Raw genomic sequence first — 13,839 nt, 5'->3', positions numbered from 1 at the left:
GTTTCCCTATCCCTTTCCATCCTTCCCTTTTACATTTATTAAAGAATGTTTGTCATTTGCCTTGCTGCTTTCAATGGAGACCAGCCCCTTCTATGCTGCTAACCACTGCCTATTCCCCTTCCTTCCTTTCTCCTTCTAAGTTCTATGATGTCCTTACTTCTTTTTAAATAGTATTAAGTAGTTCCTTCCTTTCTTTTAAAAACTGTTTGTGTTTATTCATTTATCATGATAGAAAGTGTTATCCTTCATTGCAAGTCCCTGCATCCATTCTGTATCTAGTCTTTATCTAATTTTAATTTTGCTTTGTTGTCAGTCGTCAATCACCTTGCAAATTGTTTTTAATTAGATCCAAACCCCACTAACTTTTTTTCACTGTAGAGGTAGTTCTTAAACACTCTACTGAAGTCTTTCATCCATTTTCATTTGCCTTCTCACATTTTACTTCTAATTTCAGATAGTATTTTTTCCCTTAGCAAAAACTTAACTTTCTGTGTTACTACCTCTCCCTGTCATATACCTATCGTCTATGCAGTTTTTGGGAACTATCATTAATAATGTGGCTATATTATTTTTCTTTTTCTTTCAGCATGAGTATTTACCATTCTCTAGCCCTCCTTCCCTCTAGTTCCTTCCACCTCAATTATGTATTTATTCATGTGGATTTCCAAGCTGTTGTTTGTGTTTAACAACAATTTTTGCTTCCCCTGGGATTCTGCCAACTTCATTCCAAATAAAAAAGTAGATGTAATGAACCGCATTCTTCTCAAATCATGCAGTTTAAGTTAACTTCGTTTTAGTAAAGCAATTTAGTTTACACCTGGCCATTTTGAGATGGTTGGAGTTCTTGGCTATGATAGGTGCTAGTTTAAAATAAGTTCATGAAAAATGATTGCAATGTATGTAGCTATATCTATATGTATATCTAGATATATATATATATATATATATATATATATATATATATATATATATATATATATATATTGCAGCTCGTAAATATGTTGACTGTCTGTGTTATACACAGCTGTTTTGCGGACACAATTTTTTTGCCAAAAAAGCTTATTGACAGTTGTGCAAGATCTCTAGGATGTGTCATATGTGTGTGAGCATATATAGTTTGGTAAAAGAAAAAAAAATCGGCTTCAGAATGCAACCAGTAGTTTTAAAGTGCATAAAGCGCTTTTCGTTTAATAAAATCAAACTTCTTCAGATGCCGCTTTCTGAAGCCATTTTTTTTTTCTTTTAGTAGTTTATTTTGTGTTTTTTCCACATATATAGTTCGGTGTTGACTTTTTAAATTTTTTTGTAACAATTTTAGTGACATTGACATTTGAGTGTTTTGATATTTTAAGTGCACCCATATATATATATATATATATATATATATATATATATATATATATATATATATATGTCAATTTTTTAGTTGTCAGGACAAATGGGATATAACTCCTCTCCACCTTCATTGTCATTCAGTTTAAAGGGATAAGGCCAATGACTGACTGTATAATGGTATATGAAACTTAATCAGTTATTTTAGAGAACTGCTGCCTGAAATACAAAATGATTTAAATGATACTGAGTACCAGTCATGGTGGATGTTAAGTGTTCAGACATGCAGATTTTATCTAATTTATATACCATTGTCTCTGTTTGCATTACAGGTTGAGACAAATATCTCCATTCCCAGTATGAATGGTTGCTACTCAGCACTATGAACATTATACATTTTGCATCCTAAATGCATTTATTCAGAAAAATGGGGACTTTCTGAGCTCTTTGGTTCTGAACGATGCACAGAAACAGTGAACTAGAAGAGATACTATTTTTAGTCTATTACAAAATACAAAGGCTATTTAAGATTATTCAAGATCCAATGAAAACTTACCCTATCAGCAGAAAATGATAATCTACCACTCTATGCATATCATCACCTGGGTACAGATGCATATGCCATATTGTATAAATAAGGAGTCAGTTGGTCCTGAGGCTGCGTGAAATGTATGCTATAATGAGTAGAATTACTACTCCCTTGCCAGTGTCAGATTCAGTTGAAAATGTGAATGCTATTTTAATACCACTGACAAAGTAAAGGGGAATGCATTTCCTTGTACAAATTTCATGCTATAATCATCAACCAGCTTGATATCATTTAATTTGTGCTCCACCAAACAATTACTAAAATGACTTCTGTGGTTTTAAATTAACCATAGTGCAGACATGCCAGGAAACCATATATCACTGCATGAAATTGTGAGATAATGTTTTTAAATCACTTGTAGAAAGAAGAGCAATAGGTTCATATTTAAAGAAAGGTACTGGTAGTTGGTAGTTCTGTGTCCTCAACATGCTGAGATAAAACTGAGCATCAGTCACCCCTACATTCTTTATAGAATGAAAACCAAGCAAAGAGGTTCCTTGTTTAGCAAACAAACATAAAGACTCATTTTATTTCAAGCCAGTTTGCAGAAGTCAATCAGCTCTTGAACTATATTTAACACCAGTAACTCAAATGTAAGTGACTAATACATTCAGATATATGACTAAAATTGTATGCAAATATAGTAATGTTGTTAGACACTAACTATGAGCTCAATAAATGTACCTTAAATACTTGTCTTTGATTTCTGAAGATTAGACTACAATTTAGATGAAATAAATTGTGGAAAAATAATATTTTCAGCTTTAGCTAAAAAGTTGAGCCCTAACAATGGTTTCAAATGAGTAGGAAAGGCATATAAATTTTAATTATGAAAGGAAACTAAGGTACTTTTATTAAAATTTACTGGCAAATTTCTTCAACATCTGATGCCTTAGTCTATGGTAGGATTGCAGTAGTGGCAGTATTGTGAATTCTGCTCCATGATTTGTGCTTCAGTACTTTTTATAGCCATACATACACAAATAAAATTGCATTACTGTAACTTTCTGTTTACCTTGCTACTGCTTTTTCCCTTGTTCTTTGATGCTACCCCCACTGAGGCATTAAGCTAAAAGTTTCTGAAATTCTAATCATAGGGCTTGAGCTTTATTTGACTGAATCCCTGTATAGCAAGCCTGCTAAATTTTAGCACAAAGCTACATCCACACAGGGTCCTTTGTTCAAGACTCTGAGAGGTGTGCGACACAAACTTTTTATTAAAAGTGAATAAAAAAGCTTTATATTTAAATTCTGCTTAACTCGTTATGCTTGAGTGATGCCTTCAGGTACATCTGTAGTTAACTCCTACTGACGCTTCTAGGCATCAAATATTGCTTGTTCATATTTTCATCAATAATTCCAAAACTATGCTATGTACAATTAAAGCTTACAAAATGATAAACTCAACTGCATTAATATTTGACCTCTGCCTTGTTCAGGTAAAAGGATATTAACTATTGTTTTATGATATTAATTTATATATATATATATATATATATATATATATATATATATATATAAGTTTCACATTTTGTCTAAATATCTCAATAACCAAGTAACACAGACAGAACTCTTTAGCCTCTTATGAAAGGGCTGAGCTAGATGAATAAAATGCTGCTGACAGTATGTTTGTAACTTGAGTGGTTGCTGAGCTATTCTAAGTTGTTTACAAAATATTACAAATGTAATGTTTACTGTGTTTACTACAACTTATAAAATTCAGTTTAAGACGTAGAACCTAAATAATACTACCGCTGTAGAAAAAGTTTTTTACTGAAATGTTTGCCATTTATATTTCTTTCATAACCCCTATGGTTCCAGAAATATGAACACTTGTTTGAGATGTGAGGACATAATTTGATTCTGTCAAAAAACTTAGGCTCCACCCATTCACCCATTGGAAGTTGCAGTGCAAACTTCCTGAGCTCCATTGGAGTGAATGAGTTAAATATTTTAAGTTGCACTTATAGTGACCTGTGTTGTGTTACATTTTGTACTTCTCTGCTTTTTGTCTAATTACCTGTTTGCATTTTTAGTTTGTTCTGGGACCTTAGTCGTGTACATTTATTGCTATTGTGTGAAGATTGGGTATTACTGCAAGATTTTAGGGTTGTTTATACATTATAATGCAATTCTATAAACAAAAGTAGAATTAGCAAAAGTAGAATTACATGTAAAAGGTAGCATATTTTTTCTATTTTTAAACCCAGAGATAACCTTGTAGCTTTTTTCATAGTTGCTGCAGGACTGTGCTCTACTGCCAGATTTGATCATTTTTCATTGATTTATTACAGCGTTAATGGCAAATGTCTGCATAGCCTAGTGCCTTAGTCTGTAGAAGGATTGCAGTAGTGACAGTAGTGTGAATTCTGCACGAGTATATCTTATAGATGTATATACTAGATTAAAATAGTATTCCAGTAATATGGTGCCTTAATGTGTGGTTTGATTAAAGAAGTGGCAGAATTGTGAATTCTGCTCCAGGATTTGCATTACAGTGATTTTGTAGCTGTATATACCTGCTTAAAGTTGCATTACAGTAGCTTTCTGTTTACCTCACTATTTTCCCCTATTATTTTCCACCACTGAGGCATTAAATTAAAAGTTTCTGAAATTCTAACCACAGGACTTGAGCACCAGTTTGCATTGTTTTCCCAACTGTTCCATCCTTTTCTTGTTGTCATTTTAAAAGGCTGTGTTACACTTGTGTAAACCTCCCTTACTACAAATTATCTCCTGCTCATTTTCCCAGAATGCTCATCTGCTTGGCACCCTAGCCACAACATGAGGGGATCCTGAGTTAATCTTGCTCCATCCTTGGCAGATAAGAGATGTAATTTTTGTTTGCACTTCAGTTAACTGGTTAGAGTGCTAAAGCTTTATGTTGTCTTTATTTGTTGATTTCACCTTTAAAATCATTCTAAAGGTCCCTAATACTTGAAATAATTGTCTTGTCAATCTAGTTTAAATTTGTTGTAACATTTCACTAGCAAGCAATGCTTCTTGATGTTATTGCATCAAGTAATTAGTAGAACCTTGTAGAGACACAAATGACCAGAAATTAAACTATATTTATAAAACTTACGTTAGAATTGAAACCTGTAATTTAGTGCAGTTAAAGCAAAGCCATTGTGTGGAGAAAAGCTTTTAGAAGCTAGCCTGCACATTAAACAGCATTACTATCAAATCTTGGCAGAATCTAACCTAGTGAAGTGCCAAACCCAGAGATCACCTAAGGAGAACTCTGCATAACTCATTCCATGACCTAGAGTAGTCCACCCAAACACAGGTCCTGACAACATGGATATCTAATTTCCAGCTGTCTCTGTTGCCAGCCTGGTAGATATGGGCATCCTGAGACAATGTAGAAATTGTCTCATGTTCACAAACAACAATGTAATCCTTAAAAACACAAACATAGCATGAGATAGATGCTCATCTTATATACAAACAAGTTATCAAGAACACACACACTACATCTACCGCACACAGAGTTCACCACACACACACAGAGCACTCACCAAAAGCAATACCAAAATTCACACATACTCCCACACCCACACACCCAGTAGATCCACATGAGCAAAGCCTATAAAGCAAGCCAACACATTACCCAGGACTGGTGTCACACTGAACTCCATTGTATGATACACAGATGGCCTACTCACCAGACTGAACAGGGAGAAGATAACAGAGCCAGGATGCACCAAGTTATGCATGCACTCAAGCAACTACTCCACAGGTACCGGTAACTACATCACAGGTACCAGTATGATTCTGTCATAGTCCATGTGAAAGTTAACAACCTGAGACTATGTTCTTGGACTATACAAAGAGAGACATTCTTGATCTCTCTTAATATGTATCTCAGGCAGATATGGGCCTTGCAATGAGCAGCATTCTACCTTCACCAAGGATGAAGAAACAGTATGAATAAAATATGATTGACTTCAATAATTGGCTTAGTTTCTGGTATCTTTCCAGGAAAATTCACTATTTATCAGCATGAGAGGTCATGGTTAAAATACTGAATATTGGCTAAAATTTTACCTACTCCCTTAGAGCCTTTTGTTTTTCCACTGCCAAACTGACAAACAACTGATATAATAAATAAAGCCCAAACAAACCTAAAGGTTTTACTATGAAACAAGAAACTCCTCACCTGAAAAACTCTTCTCACTCTGGAGAATATAAACATGTGTGCTGTTACCAAGATATGGCTTAAATCTGGAGAAAGTACTCTGGCAGTGCAAGGCTTCAGTATTGTCCACACATTTAGACCATCAGCTGTACAGACAGGGACAAAATGTGGAGGAATCTCAATCTACATTAGTAACAAACATAATACCACATTGGTTAAACAGGAAGAAGCCCTGGAATTTATCCATGTGCAAATAATCATAGAAAAAAATCCTGTACCGTATCCTAGCAAGCTATATGTCACCCTCTATGCCCCTTGAATCATACAACTTATACCTTGATCTACTGGATACACTCACCACTGTACCCAATACCCTGCTCATGAGAGACTTTAGCTACCCCTCTATATACTGGGAAACATATTCTGCCTCGCACTTTGCAGGCACGATGCCTGGACTTTATTTACTCAAATACCCTTGACCAGAGAGTACACACATCCAGCAGATGTTCAGACATACTGGACATGGTACTCACCAATATGGGAGAGCAGTGCACCATCTCATGCCATGTCCTCACTGGTGAGGTCAGACAACAAAGCTGTCTCCTTCAAAATAAAAATCAACTTTGTAACCCCAGCAATCCCTGTAACAGTTAGGAGCTATTCCAAAGCAAATGACACCACATTAACTGGTTCACAACAGCCTATATAGAATTGTTCAAGGAGACCCTGTACAACTATGTAAATGGCTGTATAGAGGCTGTGTACTTACTAGAATCTCAAAATAAACTGTAAAAATAAACCATACTTGTGGAATCCTAATCTTAATAGATCATATAACAAAAAGAAAAAAGTCATGGCTAAAATCAAGAAGAATTACTCTTGTAATGATAGGAGCTCTCTAATTACACTGAGCAGGAAACTAAGAGGACCAATTAAGTCCAACAAGGCCAATTATGAGGTCAAGAGTGTCTCACAGGATATAGACAACCACAAAGCCTTCTACAGCTATGTCTGAAACCTCAAAGGCAGTCCAGATCAGTGTGCTGAACTGACAGTCAATGGTGCCACCTTGACTGAGCACAGTGATATAGTAAATTTGTTGGTTAACAAATTCAGCTCAAACTTCACTTCCTACTCCCCACCTCCTTCCATAAAACATCTACAAGCATAAACCCCAACTATTAACAGGGAGCAGGTCCTGGCAGTGCTTGCTTGCTAGGCCAAAAACACAGGTCAATGGGCCTCGACAATATCCCAGGATGACTTCTAAATAGCTGGAAACATGACCTATCAGGGCCACTTGAGTGACTTTTTAACTAAAACCTCAAAACAGGCTTTGTACCATGAGACTGGAGGATTGCAACAGTTAGCCACTTCTCAAGGGTAGACCATCAACAGACCCCAGAAATTTCAGCCCTATTAGTCTGACTAGTCTAATATACAAAGCCATGGAATGAATCATCTTGGAAATAATCAACAAAGACATAGGCAACCCTCAGATACTGGACCAAAACCAGTTTCTCTTTGTTAAAGGAAGATCATGCCTACTAAACCTGGTGGACTTGAGAAGGTGACCAAGGCAATGGATAAGGGGAAAATGATGAATGCTGCCTATCACAACCTGGCTAAGATGTTTGATACAATGCCTCCAGCCAGGTATAGTTGACAAACTCACTGAACTGGGCATAAAGCCCTACATAACTCACTGGATTGTCAGCTGGGCCACAGACATAACCTAAGAAGTCAGGATTGATGATACCACCTCCACTAAGAAACCGGTCACCAGCAAGGGTACCTCTGGGCTCCATGCCAGGATTGCTTCTATTTTGTACCTACTTCTAGATGGTAAGGGCTATTATCAAGGGACTTTGGATGACCAAGTTCATAGATGACTGCAAATTAGGAGATATCATGGATTCCACCCATGACACAAATACCTTACAAGAGGGTCTAACACAGACAGATGACTGGTGCCAAAGTCATGGACTAAAACTCAATGCCAAGGAATGCGTTATAGTGTCTTTTGGGAAAACTGCCACCCAGGCTAATTACTCTATTGATAAGACATTCCCAAAAATTCACCCAGTAGTTAGGGATCTGGAAAAATTTTTAGACAATACTCTGGACTTTGACCACATGTGGCAAAGGTAGTAGCAAAATAATTCTATGTTGTCTAACTTATAAGTAAGGGCATGGCATCCAGGACCAAGGAAGTCATAGTGTTACTTTATTTGGCCTTTATCAGACACATCATTGAGTATAATGTCCCCTTCAGCATGTACCTGACCAAACATATGCAACAGCTGGAATGCCCACAAAGGCTCCTTACAAGAAGAATTTATAAGTTATGTACTCATCAAAACTAGGCATCTGTGTTGTCCATTTTTATTCTTCCTCACTTATGGGCTATGGATACAATCCTCAGATCTGACTTGGTCATGTACTATAGACTTTGGATCCAACTCTCGAGCTCCTCACTCTACTCAAAATGCCCTACTCCATCCCAGTTGCCTCAGATCGAGTTTGCTGCTCTATTTCATAATAATAGATAAGGAACGGGTATAGTCAGACAGAAAAGATAGGGCTCAAATGTGGAACTACAGGTTCCAAACACAGTCCAATAGGTCCACCCAGAAAAAGAAAATGGATGGAGGATGGATGGGATGGGAGTTGAGGAAGAATGAAAATGGACAACACAGATGCCTATTTACGGTGAATGCATAAGTTATAAATCTGATGTTGTCCTTTTCATTCTTCCTCACTTATGGGACAATGTCCTCAGCTATGTTAACCTTGGGTGGCCCTCATGGAAGGATATTCTGGAGTGCTGTTGAACCAAAAGAGGCTCTGTGTCTAGATATGATGTCCAATTTGATGTTCTTGACCAAAAAGCAGATGATGCAGGCATAGATCTAGTTGAGTGAGCTCGAGGTGGTTTTAGCAATGCCATACCACTGTGAGAGTAAATCCATAAGATACAGTCTGTAATCCATTTAGCTAGAGTGACTTTAGAAACTGACTGACCTAGGCAATTTGGAGAGAAAGATACAAAATGCTGGTCTAACTTTCTACACTTTTTTGGTATGTGGAGGTAAAAACATAATTGTCTGTGTACATCAAGGAGGTGTAGCATGTATTTTCCTTTATTTGCACAATTTGGAAAGAAACTGGCAAGTGAATGGATTGGGTAATGTTATTTTCAGAAGCTACCTTTGGTAAAAAGAAGGGTTAATCTGCAAAGAAACTCTATCTTTGTGGAAAATAATGTAAAGAGTTTGGCTGAAAGAGCCTGAAGTTCAGACATTCTTTTTGCTGAAGTTATAGCTACAAAGAAAGCTGTCTTCGATGATGAAATTTTAGGTCAGATTTGTCTGAAGGTTCAAAGGGTTTTTGTGTCAAACCTTTGAGTGCTACAGTAAGATCACATGGCAGTGAGGGATCCTTTATTGGAGGCCTTAGTAGAAAAATGCCTTTAATAAAAGCTTTACACAGTCTAGAAGAAGCTAAGCAAAAAGATTTATTCCCTGTGTGGAAATTAGAAATTGCTGCCAACCGAAGTTTCATTGTAGAGAAACTAGCATAATCTTTGAAAAGAGTTGTCAAACACTGAATAATAGCCAAAATTGGGGCAGAAAAAAGAAAAATGCCCTCATCTGATGCAGAAATAGAGAATATTTTCTATTTACTTCTATAAACTTTTTTGGTAGAATCCTTTATCCAAAATAATGTCACAAACTGGGGAAGAAAGTCTGGACTGACTAACTATTACTGGAAGTGGGAAAAAACATGTGGTCAACTTGAGGGCCTGAATGTTGGATCATAGGATCATAGGAAGTTACTAGGCTATTGGCCCTGAGGCCCTTACACACCTAGCCAAGAATCTACCCCATGTTCCAACAAGTCATCACCCTATGCTACTGTCCAACAGGGACATAGGTAGAATCCCAGGGGTGTATTTTCTGTTCCCCATCCAGTTATCCAGGTTGCACTTCAAAAGGTTTAATGAGGTACTCTGCTTTACATGGGTAGGGAGTCTATTCCACAAAAGAGGAGTCTCTGGCACACAAATCTGTCCTGCCAAAAAGTCCTATTGATGTCACAGACCAGGTTGAGGTCTCGTGTGTGGGTTACTTGAGTGGAATTGACTTGCAGATATGCAGCAGTCCCATCACGGCGGGGTCTGTGATTGCTTTGTATACCAGACAGAAGTCACCTCTGAGGAATCTGTAGGAGGCTGAGTAGAGGGACAGGTGTTTTAGCCTATCTGTTTAGGGTAGATGTTTGTGGCCCTGGATTCTCTGGGTGAGGAATCTCTGTGGTCTTGCCAGCTGCTGCATGTGCTTTACGAGGTGTATGCTGAAAGGGGCATTGTATTCAATAATTGGTTTTATAAGGGAAGAATACAGGGATGCTATGACCACCTTGTCCTTGGATGAGATACCTTTACTAATGAGGTGGGCTGTGTAGAAAGATTTCCATACAACGGAGGCAATATGGTGGTCAAAAGTCAGTTTGCTATCAACCTGCAGTGGTGTATCCCCAATGGGCTAGAGAGGAGATCCTGAGTGGGTTCCAGTATTCATGCAAGATAATGAAGATGAGATTGTGGAAAGAACATACAGAACAGAAGAGGGCAATGAGGATTACTGAGCTCTTCAACCTGCTTGCTTTCTGCCAAAATCTTGGAAACACAGGAAGAGGAGGATAAGCATCAAGGAGACCCAAGGGCCAAGCGTGAAGAAGAGTGAAATATTTGTTACATTTGTTGTTGAAAGAAGTGGCAAACAGGTGATAGCAAGGTTGGCCCCAACACCTGAAAATTATATTTGCTACCACCTGATTGAGAGACCCCTTGTGAGGCATCAGAATGGATCTGCTTAGTTTGCAAAGCATGTTGATTTTCCCTGGGATGTGCATTGCAATTAGAAAACAGTCTGATGAGATTGCCCATTCCCAAACCTTCATGACCTATTTGCAAAGGGGGTAAGATCTTGTTCCTTCTTGCCTGTTGATGTACCAGACTACAGATATGTTGTCGGTCTGAATTGCAATAGTCCTCAAGGGAAGAGCATCTTAAAAAGCCTGCAATGCTAAAAGGACTGCTCTCATTTCTAGGACATTGATATTGGTCTCCTGGGGGGACAACATGCCTTGGACAGTTCTTCCCAAGAAATGCATCCCCCACTCTAGTTGAGAAGTGTCTGTGGTCACTGTGGCTATTGGGTTTGGTAGAACAAATCGTCTTTGCAGAAAAAGATCGCCTGACTGTATCGACCAATGAATATGTTGCTTGCAAATCGGGATTAGTTTCACTTGAAAATACAGGAGTTGATGTAGAATGGACCACTATACAGTATATGTCCACTAGATAACTCATATAAAGAAGCATGCCAGAGGAAGTAGTACTATGCCAGCTGCCACTGACCCAAGTGCTTGAAGCACTATCCTTGCTGGGGGAGATGAATGAGAAAGGATAGCCTGAACCTCATTTCTGATAGAAGTAATGTGGTGGATAAGCAAAGATGTTTTTTGTGTAGATGTGTTTAAAACTGTCCCGATGAATTCCAGAATCTGAACTGGTACACGTTTCAATTTGGCAAAATTTATCATAATGCCCAAAGAGTCACAAATCTGGAGCTAATAATCCCTGGCATGTTGAAGTTGATGCTTGTATGGGGATGTTAGGAGCCAGTCATCTACTTATGGAAACACCGTGCCTTCATTCTCAAGTGAACTGTGACTATGTCATGCATTTGGTGAACACCCTGCTGGTTGTGGTGAGTCCAAAGGGTAGAGCTCTGAATTGATAATGACTGGATCCCAACCAAAAATGGAGATATATTCTGGATCATCTGTCTATTTTGATATGATAGTATGCATCCTGAAAATTTACAGAGGCAAATCCAATTGTCATTGTACAAGAAGGGCAAAATGGACAGAACTCTGATCATGCAAAACCTCACTTTCTTTACATGCTAGTTCAGTTTGCTTAGATCCAAAATGGGTCTGAGGTCCCCTGTTTTCTTTGGCACTAAAAAAAAGCATGAATGAGTTCCAAATCCTATTTGGTCTGGAGGGACCTTTTGGATGACTCTTTTGTTTAACAGCTTCTAGATTTCTTGTGCTGCTGCCTTCCTCTAACTGGGTGGAATGCCAGGAACTTTCTTCCTTTAACCGTGAGGAAGAAGAGAAAATGGTATGCAATAACCTCCGGATATTATTCTTAGCACCATTGAATCTTTTGTGATGGCTGTCCAGGAATTCAGGTCCAAAGAGAATTCACCCCAGACTGCCTCCAGAGTCTATAATATGGGGCTGAGTTGGATCCAGAACTCATAAGTAAGGAAGAATGAAAAGAACAACATCAGATCCAGCATATAAACACATTGAAATAGACAGATCACCTTAAAGCCCTATCTCTATACTCTGTCTCCTACAGACTACTAAGATGTGATCTATGCCTGGCAGACAAAGGCATCCTCAGATCCAGCTCTAATAGAACTTTTGCATATCTGCAAAATGAACAGTATCAGAGCTACTATGTCCAAGGATTTAAATTTTGCTTGTGACATATCTAAGACATGTTGGTGAGACAGATGTGTGTCTCAGAGGATCCATAGGCTCTGGAATAGGCTCCCCATCCATATGAAGCAGGGTCTACCTTTAACCTATTTATGCGTATCCTTGGCCAATGGATGGGAAATTGGAAATTCAGCCTTGGTCTGGCTTCCTTGTCTCTGATAGACAGAGGCAAACAGTAATGCCCAAACTGATATACCTACCACCACATAACCTCTAGAAACTTCCTAACTAACATTACGCCTCCTAATAAATGCCAGTGATACACAGGGATATGATTGGGTTGTATTGCACAGTTGGACTTATAGAGGCCCTTGTAGTCATTAGCCTAGTGTATAACTATGAAGCTATTTACTTATTTTAACATTTGATAACTGTGTATATACAACTGTGCATAAGCCCATTTTCAGTGGAGGCCTGGGGAGAAAAGCATCATACAGAACAATAACAGAAGAATTAACACAAGGTACAGAAAATTTCAAATACATGATAGCTATTGATACAAAAAAAATCTTCTCAAAATATTGTGCAATATCTCAAATACAGTACAAAATAAGTCAATCAGCATGCGATGAGGTGAATGAGTATATAAGAGAGATAGTGGAAGATATAGCACCATGACAAATTTCAGAAATATAGTACAAACCAGAAACAGTCTACAAGCTCTGGAGTAAATAAATACAAAATAAATATACCACTAAGTGAAGAGTTGACTAAGGTGTAAAGAAGGGGGTAATAGCAAGGACATTAAAAAGAATGTGATGGGGTGAATGGGGTAAGTATGAGAGATAATGGAAGAGAGGGAACAGAGAAGGGAATGAAGGAAGCTAGATATGGGTAGGTAAGACAGGGGAGAACAGAAGGTGAATTGTCAGGGGTAAAGAGAGAAGTGAAGGGTGCCAGGTAGGAAAGAGAGGTAGGCAGGGTTTTGGCAGGAACAGATCCATGTGTTCATTAGAGTCTCTTTTAATGCTCTTTTGTAGTTGAGGGTATTGGATATAGTTCTAATGGTCATAAGAAGTTTGTTCCAGGCAGCAACAATGGAATAGCTATAAAGAGATTTGCCCATATTTCTTGTGGGATTGTAGATTTCCAAGAGAAACTGGTCAGAGCTTCTGAGAGAGTGATTGGGAGTTTAGCAGGAGATGAGGGGAGTTATGGCAGGACAGGAGGTTAGTTTATTCATAATGGAGTGAGT

This window comes from Protopterus annectens, chromosome 6.part0, assembly GCF_019279795.1.
Source record: "Protopterus annectens isolate FY-2018-M chromosome 6.part0, PAN1.0, whole genome shotgun sequence".
In the NCBI taxonomy this organism is placed as follows: Eukaryota; Metazoa; Chordata; order Ceratodontiformes; family Protopteridae; genus Protopterus; species Protopterus annectens.
This window is presented reverse-complemented; position numbering follows the sequence as displayed.